This window comes from Arvicola amphibius, chromosome 3, assembly GCF_903992535.2.
Source record: "Arvicola amphibius chromosome 3, mArvAmp1.2, whole genome shotgun sequence".
Lineage (NCBI taxonomy): Eukaryota > Metazoa > Chordata > Mammalia > Rodentia > Cricetidae > Arvicola > Arvicola amphibius.
This window is the reverse complement of record NC_052049.1, coordinates 111254589-111270234: the sequence shown is the minus strand read 5'-3', so window position 1 is coordinate 111270234 and position 15646 is coordinate 111254589. Positions and strand designations below refer to the sequence as shown.

General features: G+C 47.5%; 1 long non-coding RNA gene across 2 annotated transcripts in view; it reads right to left on the bottom strand.

Annotated features, from left to right (window-relative positions):
- The window catches only part of LOC119810389, a 42231-nt gene that overhangs the window by 25265 nt on the left and 1320 nt on the right, over window positions 1–15646 (bottom strand). For both annotated transcript variants that reach the window (XR_005284742.1, XR_005284741.1), the window contains exons 2-3: window positions 9009–9106; window positions 3068–3204 (exon numbers count right to left, since the gene is read on the bottom strand). This is a non-coding gene — a long non-coding RNA (uncharacterized LOC119810389). The remainder of the gene's footprint in view (window positions 1–3067; window positions 3205–9008; window positions 9107–15646) is intronic.

Here is a 15646-nt window from a genome sequence, read left to right as displayed (position 1 = left end):
TGCCAATCATCCATGAGAGCCCCGAAGCATCCCTGAAGTTAGCAGGGCCTCCTCCAGCATCAGGCTGATCGGTCTGACCACCGACAAAGACAAGCCATGCCTTCCTCCCCAAGCCCACTTTTCAGGACACCTTTCAGCACCTGTTCTTACTGCTTTTTCTTCCAAGGGCTTGTGCTAGACCTTTCAGCCTGGACCCTGTGACCCAGGCTGACACCTGTCTTTGTCCCCCTCACTCCTGCTCTCTGTAAGCCTCTTGGGTCTTAAAAGGAAGATGGGCCCTGGGAGAAAACCGAGGTTGTTCTTGAGACAAGGTCTCACAAAGCCTGGGCTGGCCTCCAACTTGCTGCGTGGCTGAAGAGGGCCTTGCATTGATTCTCTTCCTCTTGCCTCCACCTCCTGAGCACTTGAATCATAGGCTAAGCCAGGCCTTTGTGCATACTAGGTGTGCTGGTTAGTGTTTTTTGTCAATTTAACATAAGCTGGAATCTTCTGAGAAGAGAGAACCTCAGTGAGAGAACGCCCCGGTCAGACTGGCCTGTAGGCAAGCCTGTGGGCGTTTTCAAGACTAAAGATTGATGTGGGGGAGGGCCCAAACCACTGTGGGCGGTGTCATCCCTGGGCGGGTGGTCTTGAGATGTATAAAAAAGCAAGCTATGAGAGCAATCCATTAAGACCGCATTGCTCCATGGCCTCTGCTTCAGTTCCCACCTCCAAGTTCCTGCCTCCAGGTTCCTGCCTGAGTACTTGTCCTGCTTTTCCTTCATGATGAACTGTTAAGTTGTAAGGTGAAATATACCGTTTCCTCCCCAAGTTGCTATTGGTTGTGGTGTTCTACCATAACACTAGAAAAGTCACTAATACACTAGGCAGGCATTCTACCAATGAATTACATCCCAGGCCCAGAAACTTGTGAGGCCATTCCATGGCAGAAGTCCTCAAAGTGCTGCATGGAGCCAACAGCATCACCGGCATCTGGGAACTCAGAAAGGTGGGTTCACCTGTAATGTTAGCACTCAGGAGGTGGAAGCAGGGAGATCAGGAGTTCGAGGTCATCCTCTGCTGCATATGGAATTTGAAGCAAACCTGGTCTATTTGAGACTCTGTATCAACAACAATAAAAACGGGTGCCTGGATTGATGGCTCCATGAGTAAGAAGAGTACATGTTCTGAAAGCTTGTGGACCTGAGTTCGAATCTCCAGTACTCACATAAAAATCCAGGGGGATCTCTGCATATGCCTGTAACCTAAATTGGAAAGTAGGCACCATGCCGGTAACCCAAGGGAAGACAGACAAAATTCTGCATGAAGACAAGCAGATTCTGAGAGCTCATTAATTGGCCAGCCAGCCTAGGTAAAACGGCAAGCTTCTATTTCAGTGAGATACCCTGTCTCAAGGTAATAACGTGGAGAGGGGGAAGCTGCCTCATGTCCTGTATCTATATGTGTGTGTGCCCACACATTTCATATGCACATACTATACATGCATAAACCACAGCACACACACATATCATATAGCGAGATCATATATCATACATAGAATCAAACAAACAAAACCCAGAGCCCAGGTGGCTGTCTGCCCAGACTTCAGGCCACAGGTGATTTCTCCCAGCAAAGCTAACAAAATCCTAATGGCCAAAGTCAAGAACTCCTCTTGTCCCTGGAAAAGCCAATGAACAGACATATCCTCAACCAGCCCAAAAGATAAGAGCTGACTCTGCTCCTTGCCAGCCTCAGCCAAGAAAATGAACGGAAAGAAGACTAGGGTAGACATCAGCTACTAAGTCTCTTCAATGCACTGAGCCTCTAGTTCCCTCCCATCTCTTCAACAGGACCTTGGGTAGGGAGGGCCCCACTATTAGTTCCAGACACCAGGGCTTCTCTAGTTAAGGGGCTTTTTTTTTTTTTTTTTTTTTTTTTTTTTTTTTTTTATGCGTCTGTGGTTCTCCCTGGATGAATGCCTCCTTTCCCTGGATTTACAGCAACCTCTCACTGTGGGGTTGATGTCACTTTAATGAGAGTTACAGCTGCCTTCCACTGTGACTCTGCATTCCAGTTTATGGCCTGGGACCTTGGAGCCCAACAGGGCTTCTCCCTGGCAGAGAAGAAAGGCTGCTCACCAACACTGACCTGCAGCTGGCTGACTTCTTGCTTGATGCAGAGCAAGAGGGAGAGGGGAAGGAAGAAAGGAGCGCGCGCGTGCGTGTGTGTGTGTGTGTGTGTGTGTGTGTGTGTGTGTGTGTGTGGACTTAACTTTGCAGATTTGGGGAAAGAGAGTCCAGAGCTTTCTTGACTCCCCAGCCCACCCCCACCCTGTGGGAAGCAGAGTTCTGAAGTGGTGGACTGAGGGCAGAGGAGGTGGGGGCATTCACAGAAAGCTTCTTGTTCCCTAGTTGGATCCAGATGTGGTGGTTGGAGGAGTCAGGAGGGTGTGAGGGAGGGGGGGCTGGAGAGAGACGGGGAGAGGAGGAGGGGAACTGGGGAAACAGAATCCCTTCAGGAGCCTGAGCTGCTGTGGTTCCCTTCTCTCCCAAATTCTCCTTGAGAACAAAATGCCCCCAAACATATCCCTTCCATCAGCCTCCATTGTCTCTCGCTCATAAAAATCTCTGGCACTCTTGCCAGTAGATCCAGCTGTATGGAAAAGCAGAGCCATTTCTAGATCGTTTATCAGGTATGTCTCTGTGTGGCCAAGGCCTGAGGCTTCATGAACCTTTCTCTCCACTACAGGCTGAACTGTGAACGTTCACCATAGACTCTGGTCAGGAGGCAGAGCTGCTGACTGAGGGATCTGGGATATTAAGTACAGTACTTCATTTAATTCCCCCCATAGCCCAATGGAAAGAAATCATTATTTTCATTTTATTGGCACTAATATTGGGGTGTGGGTACATGCCTAGACTCCCAAGAGGCAGGAGGATCAGCCTCTTGGAATTCTAGGCATGCACCCACATCCCAATATGCATAATAATTTTGCAGCCAACTTCGACTACATAAGACCCTGGCCCAAAAAACTAAACACAGGGCCAAAAAGATGGCTCGACAGGTAAAAGTGCTTTGTCATGCAAACCTGGTGACCGGAGTTCAATCCTGGGAAACCCACATAAAAATGTTCAAGGTGATGGAGCATATCCGTAATCCCAGCATCCTTACAGCAAGGTGGGAGGCAGACTGGAGAATCACCCAGATGCTCACAGGTCAGCCAGCCTGGAGTACAACAGAAACAAGAGAGACCCTACCTCAACGAAGTGAAAGGAAAACATCCACTCCTGACAGTTGACCTCTGACCTTCACACTGACCCTGTGTCATTCATAGGCTATGCATTCTTGCATGTTCCTGTGCAAACTAATAATGAATTCAATTTAATTTTTTTAAAAATATTTATTATATATACAATATTCTGTGTGTATGCCTGCTGGCCAGAAGAGGGCACCAGACCTCATTACAGATGGTTGTGAGCCACCATGTGGTTGCTGGGAATTGAACTCAGGACCTTTGGAAGAACAGGCAATGCTCTTAATCTCTGAGCCATCTTTCCAGCTCCTCAATTTAATTTTTTTTAAATCACAAGTAAAACATCGTATTGACAATAGGAATTAGAGGATTAGTTAAGGCACTAGTCCAAAACCACCCAGCCAGACAGTGGTAGTCCCTGCTCAACTTTGTCCCGTGTGATTTCCCAGTCCTTGCCATACACCGATTTTGAAGCGCTAGGTAGGACTTGTTCATCTTTCAAAGGCCCAATTGATACCAGATATCAATGCCAGAAATTGGCATTTCATTCTGGGATCTATTTTGTCGTTGTTATTTTGGGGGTGTTTGTTTTGAGACAGGGTCTCATACCCCCAGGCTGGTCTCTCAACTCATAGCAATCCTCCTGCCTCTGCCTCTCCAGCATTGGGATTACAAGTGGGAGGTGTCATATCCGGTGTCGTTTGGTTTTGTGATGTGTCTACGTAGCCCAAGATGACCTTTCATTTACAGTCCCCCATGCCTCAGTCTCCACGGTGCTGGGATTACAGGAGTGCATCACACCCAGCTCTCAGGGGTCCTACAGTCATGCTGGAGTCTAGCCCCTAGGAGCGAGACTTCAGCTGAGTGTTTACAGTGGTTGAGTTCACCTCCTATTGACTTCCACTCCATGCCCCTGGAGGCGGGAGGAGTTCAGGATGAAGGAGAGTGTTACACCCAGGAAGACACAGGCCCAAGGTTTTCCCAGAAGCCCTGGACACCCACACTGGAGAGGACAGGGCCTGTCTTTGCCCTGAGCCACCTCCCCACTGCATTACCTTCCCAGAAACAGGAAGTCCACAGTCAGGTTAAAGGGCACAGTAGAAGAGATCTGTGCAGACCTCAAGACTGCCAGCAACTCTGAGAACCAAGGGAGTGTGTGCCCAACAGGCTCTCAAGAGTGGGAACCCATCCTTGGGAGTGAGATAGCCTAGGGGTGGTCCTAATGTTGTCATACCTATGATTTTGGCCTAAAGCCTATGCCCACTTTTTTACTTTTGTAAAGGATGGAAAATAGTAGCTTTATCTCCTGGGTCCAGTGGAAACGAAGAGTTTGCTTAGTGTTCAGGATGGTACCAGCCACGGAGGGATTGCTCAAGCAATGTTAGCAATGGCTGACATTCCTTTCCTAACACCACCCCATTCCAGACCTTAGGCTCCTCATGGATCCTTTTGGATGAAACCATACAATTCTCCCAGGTCTCCCAGGCCTCTCATTCTAGGGACCCAAGAGACCATAGAGGTATTAATTAACAAAACCTCCAGACAGGTTCAGACGGAGAAGGAGCCTCGTTAACGTTAATTGGTACCATCAGATCTTTACCCAGTCAGGATGGAGCATTGCATGCAGGGACAGACTCTCTGCCCTGGGGGTTCACAATCTGCCCAGGACTGTGCACCCAGAGTGGCTGAGTTGGAGTAGACAGACGGGGAGCCCCTTCCATTGCTCACTTCTCTGTGGGGTCACCGTGTGAGGAGGGCAGAGGGAGTGAGAAGGGAGGATGGGCACCATTGTCTGTGAAAGGGTCAGGACTGTATTTGTGTTCTCAAGCACAGCCATGCTATGGACACTCTGCTGAATGCCGGTGCCAAAGGCAATACTTGGGAGGCGACGCCAGCTTTACCACGGCTCTTAGACTGACTTAATGAACCCAGAGAACCTGATTAAAATGTCCAGCCATGGACAATAACTCCATGGTTGAGGTCTAGGACCTTTTTATTTTTTAATTGGTGCTGGGGCTTGAACCCAGGGCCTCACACACACTAAACATGTGTCCCGTTACCCACCTGCATACCTGACCACCAGGAATGTGCTTTTTTAGGGTTTGTTTTCTTCTGTTGTTATTTTGTCTGGGTTTGGTTTAGTTTAGTTTGGTTTGGTTTTTGAGACCGGGTCTCACCCTGAAGCCCAAACTGGCCTTGAACTCCTGATATTACTCCTGCCACCACCTCTGCAGTGCTGGGAATACAGGTTTGAGCCACCTTGTCCTGCTATGTTTGGTTTTGAAACAGAATCTTCGTAAATAGATTAAACTGGCTTAAACTTCGATCTGGCCTCTGTCTCTCGAGTGACCAGGGTCTGCAAAGCTGTACTTTAAATTACACAGGATGGGGCTGGGGGAGCGGCTCAGCAGGTGAAACTCTTACTGTGCACATGTGAGGACCTGAGTTTGGTCCCCATGGGCCAGGTGTGGTGCTGCACACCTTTAATCCCAGCACTCTCAGGGAGCAGAGGTCAAGGCCAGCCTGATCAAGACTCTGGCCAGCCAAAATTGCTTGATGAGACCATTTCTCAAAAAAAAAAAAAAAATTAAAATTAAAAAAAAGAAAGGAAAGAAAAGTAGGCATGGTGGCATCCAGTGAGCTCTAGGTTCACTGAGACCCTGTCTCCAAAAATAAGGTGGCCATATCAGCAAGATGACTCAGCAGACAAAGGTGCTTTCCCCTAAGCCCGATGACCTGAGTGTAACCCTGGGAACCCGCAAAGTGAAAGGAGAAAATCAACTCCTGCAAGCTGTCCTCTGACCTCCACATGTACGCCAGGTCTGTGTGTGCTCATACGCAAATGACAAATAAAGAAATAAAGTGGAGAGTAACGCCAATGTCGGCATCTGGACTCCACGTGGGCGTGCCTGCTGGCACACACACACACACACACACACACACACACACACAGATACAATAAAAATAAACCAGTCCCATGGGAATGATGTTTGTCCACCGTCAGCGCCTAGCTATGGAAGTATTCAAAGAATGTGGATGGGTGGGAAGAGTGAGGGGAGGAAGAAGAGTCTGAATGGGAGCCAGGTGTGACAGACAGCTCACACCCGTGTCTCAGCTCTTGGGAGGTGGAGCAAGAAGGTCAAGGAGTTCAAGGCTAGCCTTAGCTACTGTCACTCAAGGCCAGCTTGCTTAGGCAAGACCCTGTTTTATTTTTTATCTTTAAAACCAAGTAAACAACTAAGAAAAACCAAAAATGGGTGAGGCTTGACCTGGTGTGGTGTGACTCAAGGCTATAATCCCAGGCTTCTAAAGACTGAAGCAGAAGGATCACCATGAGTTAGAGGCTATACAGTGAGTTTCTGGGCAGCCTGGGATACAGTATAAGACTGTCTCAACAAAATAAAACAAAGAGTCTATGAATGGTTTTTCAGAATTTGAACACAGACCTGCCTTCTTGCTACACCCAGTGGTGCATATCTACTAGCTGCTCTGGAGGCCAAGGCAGGAGGATCATAAGTTAAAGACCAGCCTGGGCAATTTAGTAAAGAAGCTATCTCAAAACAAAAACTAGAGAGCTAAAGACATGACTCAGTGGTTAAGAGCACTGGCTATTCTCCCAAAGTACCCGAGTTTAATTCCCAGCACCCACAAGGCAGCTCTAACCTGTTTGTAACTCCATTCCAGTGGATCTGACACCCTCACACAGACATACATGCAGGCAAAACACCAATACATTAAAAAAAATAATTAAAATCTTGGAATGGAAGCCAGGTGGTGGTGGTGCATACCTCTAAGCCTAGTACTTAGGAGGCAGAGGCAGGTGGATCTTTGTAAGTTTGAGGCCTGCCTGGTCTACAGAGTGAGTTTCAGGACAGCCAGGGCTACCCAGAGAAACCCTGTCTCGAAAAACAAAACAAACAAACTAAAAGCTTGGAATGGCTCAGTGGTAGAACCCTGCTTAACATTTGGGAAGCCCCAGGTTCAAACCCTAGTACGGGAAGTGGGGAGACTTTTTTTCCTTCAGAAAGTTGCTTTCAATGTCAGGATGTACCCTTCATCTTTGATGCATTCCATTTAGCAACAGGAACTAAATATTCACTATTGCTATTTCAAATTGTTGCCCAAATTCTAGACGTTCCAGTCCACACAGAAGAAACCCCAGAAAGTGGCTTCTGACCTCCCATCTATTGGAGACCAGACAGCCTCCAAAACTTCTATTTGCGGGAAAATGCGAGTCCACCCAAAGGCTTGTGACTGATTCCCAGAGTTCTGGACCCTCAAGCTCCATGGCTAAGGATGATCCCTGCCAGAGCGTTCTTTGATCTGTGAGTAACTGCATGGATGGACAAAGGGAAGGGAGGCACAGGGAAGGGTCTGTGCTTCAGGGAAGGCTGCCTAGGCTTGGCCTGCCCCAGGAGCAGGGAGCCAAGGCTGGCCCCACCCAAGGTCTTGAGTTTGAAGGCTACTCTGGTCTATAACTTGTTCTCAGACGGACAAACTTCAAGGATGGAAAGCCATTTAATGGCTCTGACTTCAAAGAAAATACTAAAAAGTGAAAAAAAAAAATGGAGAGCTAATCATCATACAGATGAGAAAGATTCTCTGGAGCATTTTGGAATGGCAGTCAGAACCTGAAAGCCAAAAACCTTGGAGTCAGATTTGAGCTCAAGGTCTACCACCCCATACTCATATAATTTGTAGTACAGCCTTAGTTAGGCAAGGGCATTCCCTTCTTTAAGCTTCTACATCCTTACCTATCAAACGAGTAACTGTACTTGCACCCCAGGCTTTAGAAGAATTAAGAAAGAAAATGAGGGCTGGCAAGATAGCTCAGTGGGTAAAGGCACTTGTCAAAAGCCTGGCAGTCTGAATTTGATCTCTGGGGCACACACAGTAGAAGGAGAGAACCAACACCCAGTGCTTGTCCTCTGATCTCTGTGTGGCATTTGTATGCATGTACACACACACACACACACACACACACACACACATGCACACACACATTATGAAAATAAACGTAAGAAGCAAATTTTGAAAAGCGAATAAAATGAATCTAGCTTCCAGGGTCACCGTTTTAGCAAAGGTTAAACCCTGACATGGCTTATCATCATTCTATTTTAAAATGTGGAACGTTTGAAATTTCAATTAGGACACACACACTTCTGGATTTTCAGGATCATAGACTGGTCCCACAGTCTTGTCCATGAAAGCCAATCACTCTGCCACTGAGTTGCATCCTCAACACTCGGTGTGTGTGTGTGTGTGTGTGTGTGTGTGTGTGTGTGTGTGTGCTCTTTACCAGCTGAGCCATCTGCCCAGAGCCTTCCCTGATACCTCTTTTCACTTTTTATTTTGAGGTGAGCTCTCACCAAGTCGCTCAGGCAAGCCTTACCCTTTTAGATCCTTCTGGTTTAGCCTTCCAAGTAGCTGGGATTATAGACCCACTCCACTAGCCCTGCCTTACAGATGCTTTTTTTTTTTTAGTTATGTTTGAGAAGGCATAGTGACACAAACCTGTAATCCTAGCACCCCATGAGGCAAAAGGACAAAGTGTTTGAGATCAGAATGGGCTACAAAGCAAGACCTTGTCTAAAAACAAGACCAAAGTGAAATCCTTCACACACACACACACACACACACACACACACACACACACACACTTGCAAAGCGGGAGCTGGACATGAGGGCACATAACTGTGATCCCAGTACTTGGGACATAGAGATAGGTGTGTCATAAGTTCAAAATCATCAGCTACAAAGTGAGCTCAAAACAAACCTGACACAAGAAAGGAGGACCCACATGCGATAGCACAGTTCTACAATCCAACAGCCAAGAAGTAGAAGAGGGAGGTCACAGTCAAGTGTAGTCAGACCCTGCATCAAGAGAAAAATATACATACTACATCAATACCTGGAAACACGTTTATATTAATATTAAAGTCAAGCATGGTGGCTCAACCCTATAATCCTAATGTTTGTAAGGAAGGATTATTGTTGGTTGTTTTTACTCTGTGCTGTTTTGTGGGACCCGCCATCCAGTTTCCAAATAAGTCACATGGAGGCTTGTCCTTACTTATGAATGCCTGGACTTAGCTTGTTTAGCTTGGCTTGTTTCTAGCCAGTTTTCCTCTCTCTCTCTCTCTCTCTCTCTCTCTCTCTCTCTCTCTCTCTCTCTCTCTCTCTCTCTCTCTCTCCTTCTTCCTTTCTTTTCATTTTTTAATATATTTAACTTTATTTTATGTGCACTGGTGTAAAGGTCTCAGATCCCCTGGAACTGGAATTACAGAAAGTTGTGAGCTACCTTGTGGATGCTGGAAATTGAACTCAGGCTAGAGAGATGACTCAGTGGTTAAGAGCACTGGTTGCTCTTCCAAAAGTCCCGCGTTTAATTCCCAGCAACCACATGGTGGCTCACAACCATCTGTAATGAGATCTAGTGCCCTCTTGAGGAAAAGACCTGGTTAGTCGTCCTCATCAACTTAGACCATAAGACCCAATATGGACAAGTTCAACAGAACCACCATATACAGACTACCCATGGCTTCAGCATTGCCAGGGCATACATTTCATTCAGTTCCTCTAGAAGAGCAGCCAGTGCTCTTAACCCCTGAGTCATCTCTCTAGCCTCTAGTCAGCTTTTCTTAACTTAAATTACCCCATATACCTTTTGCCTCTGGGCTTCTACCTTTCTCTATTTCTGTATATATTTTCTTTATTTTTTATGCAGTATCAGACTGTGTGGCTGGCCCCTTCTTTTCTTGGTCTTTGATCCTCCTATTCCCAGATTTTTCCTCCCATTTATTCTCTCTGCCTGCCAGCCCATCCTATCCTTTCCTGCCTTGCTACTGGCCATTCAGCTCTTTACTAGACCAATCAGGTGTTTTAGGCAGGCAAAGTAACACAGCTTCACAGAGTTAAACAAATGCAGCCTAAAAGAAGGCAACACATCTTTGAATCATTCAACAAATGTTTATGTAACATCTAACATGTAACACATCTTAAACTAATAGTCCACAACAAAGGTTGAGACAGGGGGATCTTTGTAAGTCTGGGGCTACGGAACAAGTTTCACATCAGCCTGGCTTAGAGTGAGTCCTTACCCCCCCCCCCAAAAAAAAAGAAAAAGAAAAAGAATATTGAGAAGAATAGAACAGAAAATATAGAACTGGCAGGGTTAATTTCATAAAATCCACAAAATTCAAAAGATAATTTTCTCACAAAGGACCTAGAAACATTACACACAATTTTAAGTTTCTATTCATTATTAGCTTTGGGATGAGGTTTTTTGGTGCATGTCATGGCACAAGTGTGGGGGTCAGAAGACAGCTTTCAGGAGTCAGGTCTTGCCTTACACTTGTCTTACACTTACAACCACTCAGGTTGTCTGACTTGTGCTGCAAGTGCATTTACCTACGGAGCCATCTCGAAGTCCAGTTTTGGAGCAGGATGAATAGGCAGAGCGTATAGGAGTTGAGAGGGTGAACCTTATGATAATATAATGGTGCATTCCTCAAAACCCACAAAATGTAGGCTAAGAGCCGGCTGTAGTGGAAACCATGGACTTTGCATGATAAGGGCATGTCAACACAGGTTCATTCCCTAGCTGTAGCACCCAGGCGGGGGTTCGCTCATGCGGAGGGACTTTACCTATGTGGGTGCAGAAGGGATTGTGGAAACTGTATCCGTACAGTTCTGCTGCAAGCCTAAAACTGCTCTAAAGAAACAAAGTCAATTTTTAAAAAGGCAAAAAAAATGTTTGGGGTTTTGATGGCATTAGGAGTCTGAGGAACCTTGTCAAGAATAAAGGAAGAGAGAGAGGGGAAAGGAGGAAGGAAGGGAGGGGAAAAGAGAGGGAGGGCAGATGGGAGGAAGGGAACCAGGCACACTTTTGTAATCAGAGCATTTTGGAAGCTGAGGCAGGAGGATGCTGTCACAGATGAAGGTCAACTTGGAATGCTAGGAACCCTGTCTCTGAAGTAAGGAAGAGGAAGAAAGGAAGATAGAGATAGCAAGAATGGTTCTGGATTGGGAGAAGGTGTGTCCTCACTGTCAGAGGAGGAAGTGGGCCCTGGTCCTCCCTTCCTGTATAATGCAACAACCTTAAACTCTTTGACTTAAGCCTCAGTGATACCATCGACCAGATGGGAGCTGGAGATTCCAAGATGGGAAAAGGACTCACAGTAACATCGATAGGAACAAGACAAGCTGAGGGCTCTGGGAGGAAAGAGCTCCTAGCCCCGGACCTTATGACCCACAACATCTTGAGGGCAGATATTGGGTGGTGGCTTCTCTCCCCACAGTGCAATGTCAGACACACAGGCGATGGAAGCTATCACTCATCGGGAACCTTTTGTACAGGACACCATGCTGGACATGAAGGGGGACAGACAGAGGAGCCACTTCCAGAGACTTGGAGAGAAGAGGAGGAAGTGGGAAACTGGCGGTGTGCTAGGAGACTGCTGAGCTTCAGGACACCTGAGCTGGGCCACCAGAAGCTGGCCTCAGTTGTTCAGTAGCCTCTGGGTTCAGACCCCAAACGTGCGCAATCCTGACAGCAGGGCAGAGAGGGTGACAAGGACCTGAAGAAACTCCCAACAAAGGCACCTCAGAGCTTCTCCCTGCAAGGTGTCCCCAACTGCTGTCCCTCCCCACCTGAGGAAGCTTCAAATCCTACCCCAAGGCTGAAGCCTGACACCTCTCTGCACCATCACCTCACACTGGATGGCGACAGTCCATCTCCCAGGTATCTAGATTCGCAAGTCTGATCATGTCACCCCGGGAACACCTTTCAGTGACTGCCCACTGTTCTCAGGGGAGAAACCTAGCCCTGAATACCGGCATTGCCTACCCAGCATTTCTTGGCCCCCGCAAAATTCTACTGAACGGTTTTGGGTAGCTGCCCTGTGTTGTCATGCCTCAGCTATTTGGGGAAGTATCTGGAAAGCTACCAGACTCAGCACCGCTTCACTTGGTGACTGGGATACCCCTAGGCCCATCAATCCTGATTCATGGGTTTTTAAGTCTAGGCCAGATCCAGCAGAGCCTTCCAAAAAGACTTCCTGGTCTAGGCCAGTCTCCTCCAGTTCTTTTATGATACCAGTTACAACATTATAAAGCTTTGGTTTTACTGTAATTGTGTGTGTGTGTGTGTGTGTGTGTGTGTGTGTGTGTGTGTGTGTGTGTGTGTGTGTGTGCTCCACAGTGTTCATGTAGAGGTCAGAGAACAGCTTACAGGAATTGATTCCCTCCTTCCTCCGTGCAGATTCTGAGATAGAATTCAGGTTGTCAGGCTGAGTAGCAAACACCTTCACCCCGAGCCATCTCACTTGCCTCACTGAAAGTGTTTTTTGAAGGCTCTGGTTACATCTTGAGCTACAGAGCTGCCGTGTCTGTTGTCATCCACTACTGTGTCATCCGCTTGTACCACAGACACTTGTTCACCTGTGTACAGTGGCCTGGCTGCGGAAGGAGTGAACCGAGAAACTAGCCTGGAAGGAGGCAGGAGCTTCAGGAGTCCTCAGGTTTCTGGTCAACGAGCTGAGAGATTTGCCTTTCTTTGTAGCTCAGATCATTCAGGGCTGACAGTCATTGAATCAGCCTGGCTCCCCCTCCTGTCTGGTTTCCCGCCTGAGGATGAATGGCTGGCCCTGACATCCAGTCATTTTGTCTTCCACTCTCCAATGCCCATTGCTGGACAGAAGTATAATCAGGTGATACCATAAACCTAATTTGCACTTCTCCTCAGGCAATGAAGTCATTGGAGCTTTGTAGGTGGTCTCCAGACCCAGAGAAAGGACTGACCCACCCCATCCTGTGTTCTCCTCTCTTCCTCAGACTCAGGGCACAAGTCGCTTGCCCAATCTGCAAGCGCCCAGGAACAACCCAAACTCAAAGGCTGCTGGGGGAGAAACAGCAGGGAAACATGTCCCCTTCCCACTCTCCTGGCTTCTCTAGCTGTCTTGCTATCTTGCCCTTCTCCCTACCTGGGTCTTCTTTTCTCTCTCTAGCTGTCTTGCTAGCTTGCCCTTCTCCCTATCTGGGTCACTGGCTGAATTTCCCTATCCCCTGGTCTGTGGGCACTGTTTACAGGTGAAAACATTAGGATGATGTTTCCTCGTCAGACCAGGTGGTGACCCACTCAGACCACAGGTAAAGAAGGTTGCCTCCTGGAGTTTTGCTATCCGCGCGACTGCTTTTAGGGCTCACAGGCAGTATACTCCAAAAAGAGACCTGATCCCGCTGCAGACAAGAACTGCTGCTGAGCACTGGCATAGCTGCACAAGCACAAGGCAGGAAGTCATGTGTAGTCAAGCCGATTTGGCATTTAGTATGATGGACATAAATAATAATAACTTCCTCTCAGTGGGCCTGTACCACTCATGTTGTGAGCCATTTTACAGACAAGTTTTCATTTAATTCTTAAAACAATCCACGTGAGGAGACTAAAGAGAGGGTTCTGAGATTAAGAGCCCTTCCGTCAGGTAGTCCACAACCCCTTGGAACTTCGCTCCAAGGGGATTGACCCAACCCTCTGGCCTCAGCAGGCACCTTGCACTCAAATCACATGTACACACACCCACACACAGATCCACCTGCATATGTATAATTAAAAATAATAAAAACAAATCTTTACATAAGCTAAGCATGTATGTACCCATTTCACAGATGAAGAACGAGGCTCAGGGAATCGCACAGCTCAACCCTGAGATCCTAATGCCCTTTCTGAGGCGCTATTGGGAACTGCTTCCTCAGGCTGGAGATGAGAAGGGGACAGAAATCCGTGTATGGCATGACACATGAAGATGAGACATAAAGGACTTTCTGACAATGAGGGCTGTTTGGCTGTCCTCAGGGTAATTAGAGCTGTAAGGGTTTCTCCTCTCAGAGCCTTACAGTCCAAGATGAATAGATACCCGGGTGTCTGTGTGTGGAAGGCAATCTGTTCCCAGCGTGGGGCTGGCCTGCTTAAACTGACAGCCTCGTGCCCATAAACAGTTAGATAACAGGAAAAGATAGTGTGGGGCATGTGCTCATTCAGAGCTGGAAGAAAGTGAATGCTGCAGACAGGCAGATGCTACTGCCATTCAAAGCAAGGGCTTTGTGGTCAGGCAGCCTTGCTTGAGCCGATGCTGGCTCCACTACCTGTGTAGCCTTAGGTATTATTACCTCTTTAAATCCCAGCTTGTTAGCCAATCAAAAGAGACTAAGAATAGAATTTACTTGGGAGGGTTGTCCTGAAATTAAATAAGATGGTGTGTATAAAGTCTGAGGCACAGAACCCGGACCTGATACTACAATGAAGCCAGGTTGATAACATATGCCCATAATTCTAATACTCACAAGAGGCTGAAGTGGGAAGCTCGAAGTTTAGAGTTAGCCTGGGCTACATAGTGAGACCTTGTCTCGAAAACGAAGCAAAACAAAGATGCCTACAGTGACTGGCAGCTGTATAATAATTACTGCAGTAGTCCAGAGGCCGAGGGGAACAGGGCATATCTACAGATGAGTAGGTGACTCAGAAAGTCTGCTGGGAAACCTGGGTTTTTTCCCAAATGTGAACACCTTGTGTGTACAGTCACCAGAAACACTATGAGCATGGCCGTGGCTCACAGAAGAGGTTGCAAGTTCCCTATCGTTTTAAAAGACAGATCAGTTTTGATTTCTAGCTGAAACAGAGGACTCTTCGTAGGGAAGCCGTGGGGATACAGAAAAGGTCTCCCACACCTGTGTTTCCACACCGCAGGGTCGGCACAGAGATATAGATCCTTTGCCCACTTCTTGGTTCTTGTTGGGGACTAGGGGGAGGGTCTAGGGCCTGGGAATGCTGCCAAGGACAGACCTAGTGATGGATGGGACAGGACCCGAAACAGGGGAAGTTAGGAAATGTGGGTGAGGCCCCTAATGACTGTAGGACTGACTCATGGCGGCGGCAGGTCTAGCTTGAAGGCTTCCTTGAGAGCGAGCATCCTGTCAGGCCAGAGACCAGCCCTGAGACCCCAGGCGGCTATGTCTTCAGTGCTGCCAGCTCAGGCTGTAAGACCCCAAGGAAACAGTCCAGCGATTGTCTGGCAGTCTGCCCCAACTGCCCAGGGTGAAGAAGTCCTCCGGAGAGGCCGTTCCCCAAGAAAGATGCCATTCATTCTGGATCTTCCACGTTCAACCCCCTGTCAAGTACCAAGTGTCTATCACCCTCCGTATCGCGCGATACAGAGGGTGATAGAGTTACCAGTGCTAACTCCCTGTCCATTCCCAAAAGGGTCTAAAGCCATGGGTTTAAGATCCAGGAAGCTGTGTTTTAGCAAACATCAAAGTGATATTGGAGGTTTGGAAAATTTGTGTGAGATGAACTCTTAAGTCCCATGCAGTCTTGTATGTGTGCCAAAGGAAGGGCTCATGCTGATAATGGTGGAGATC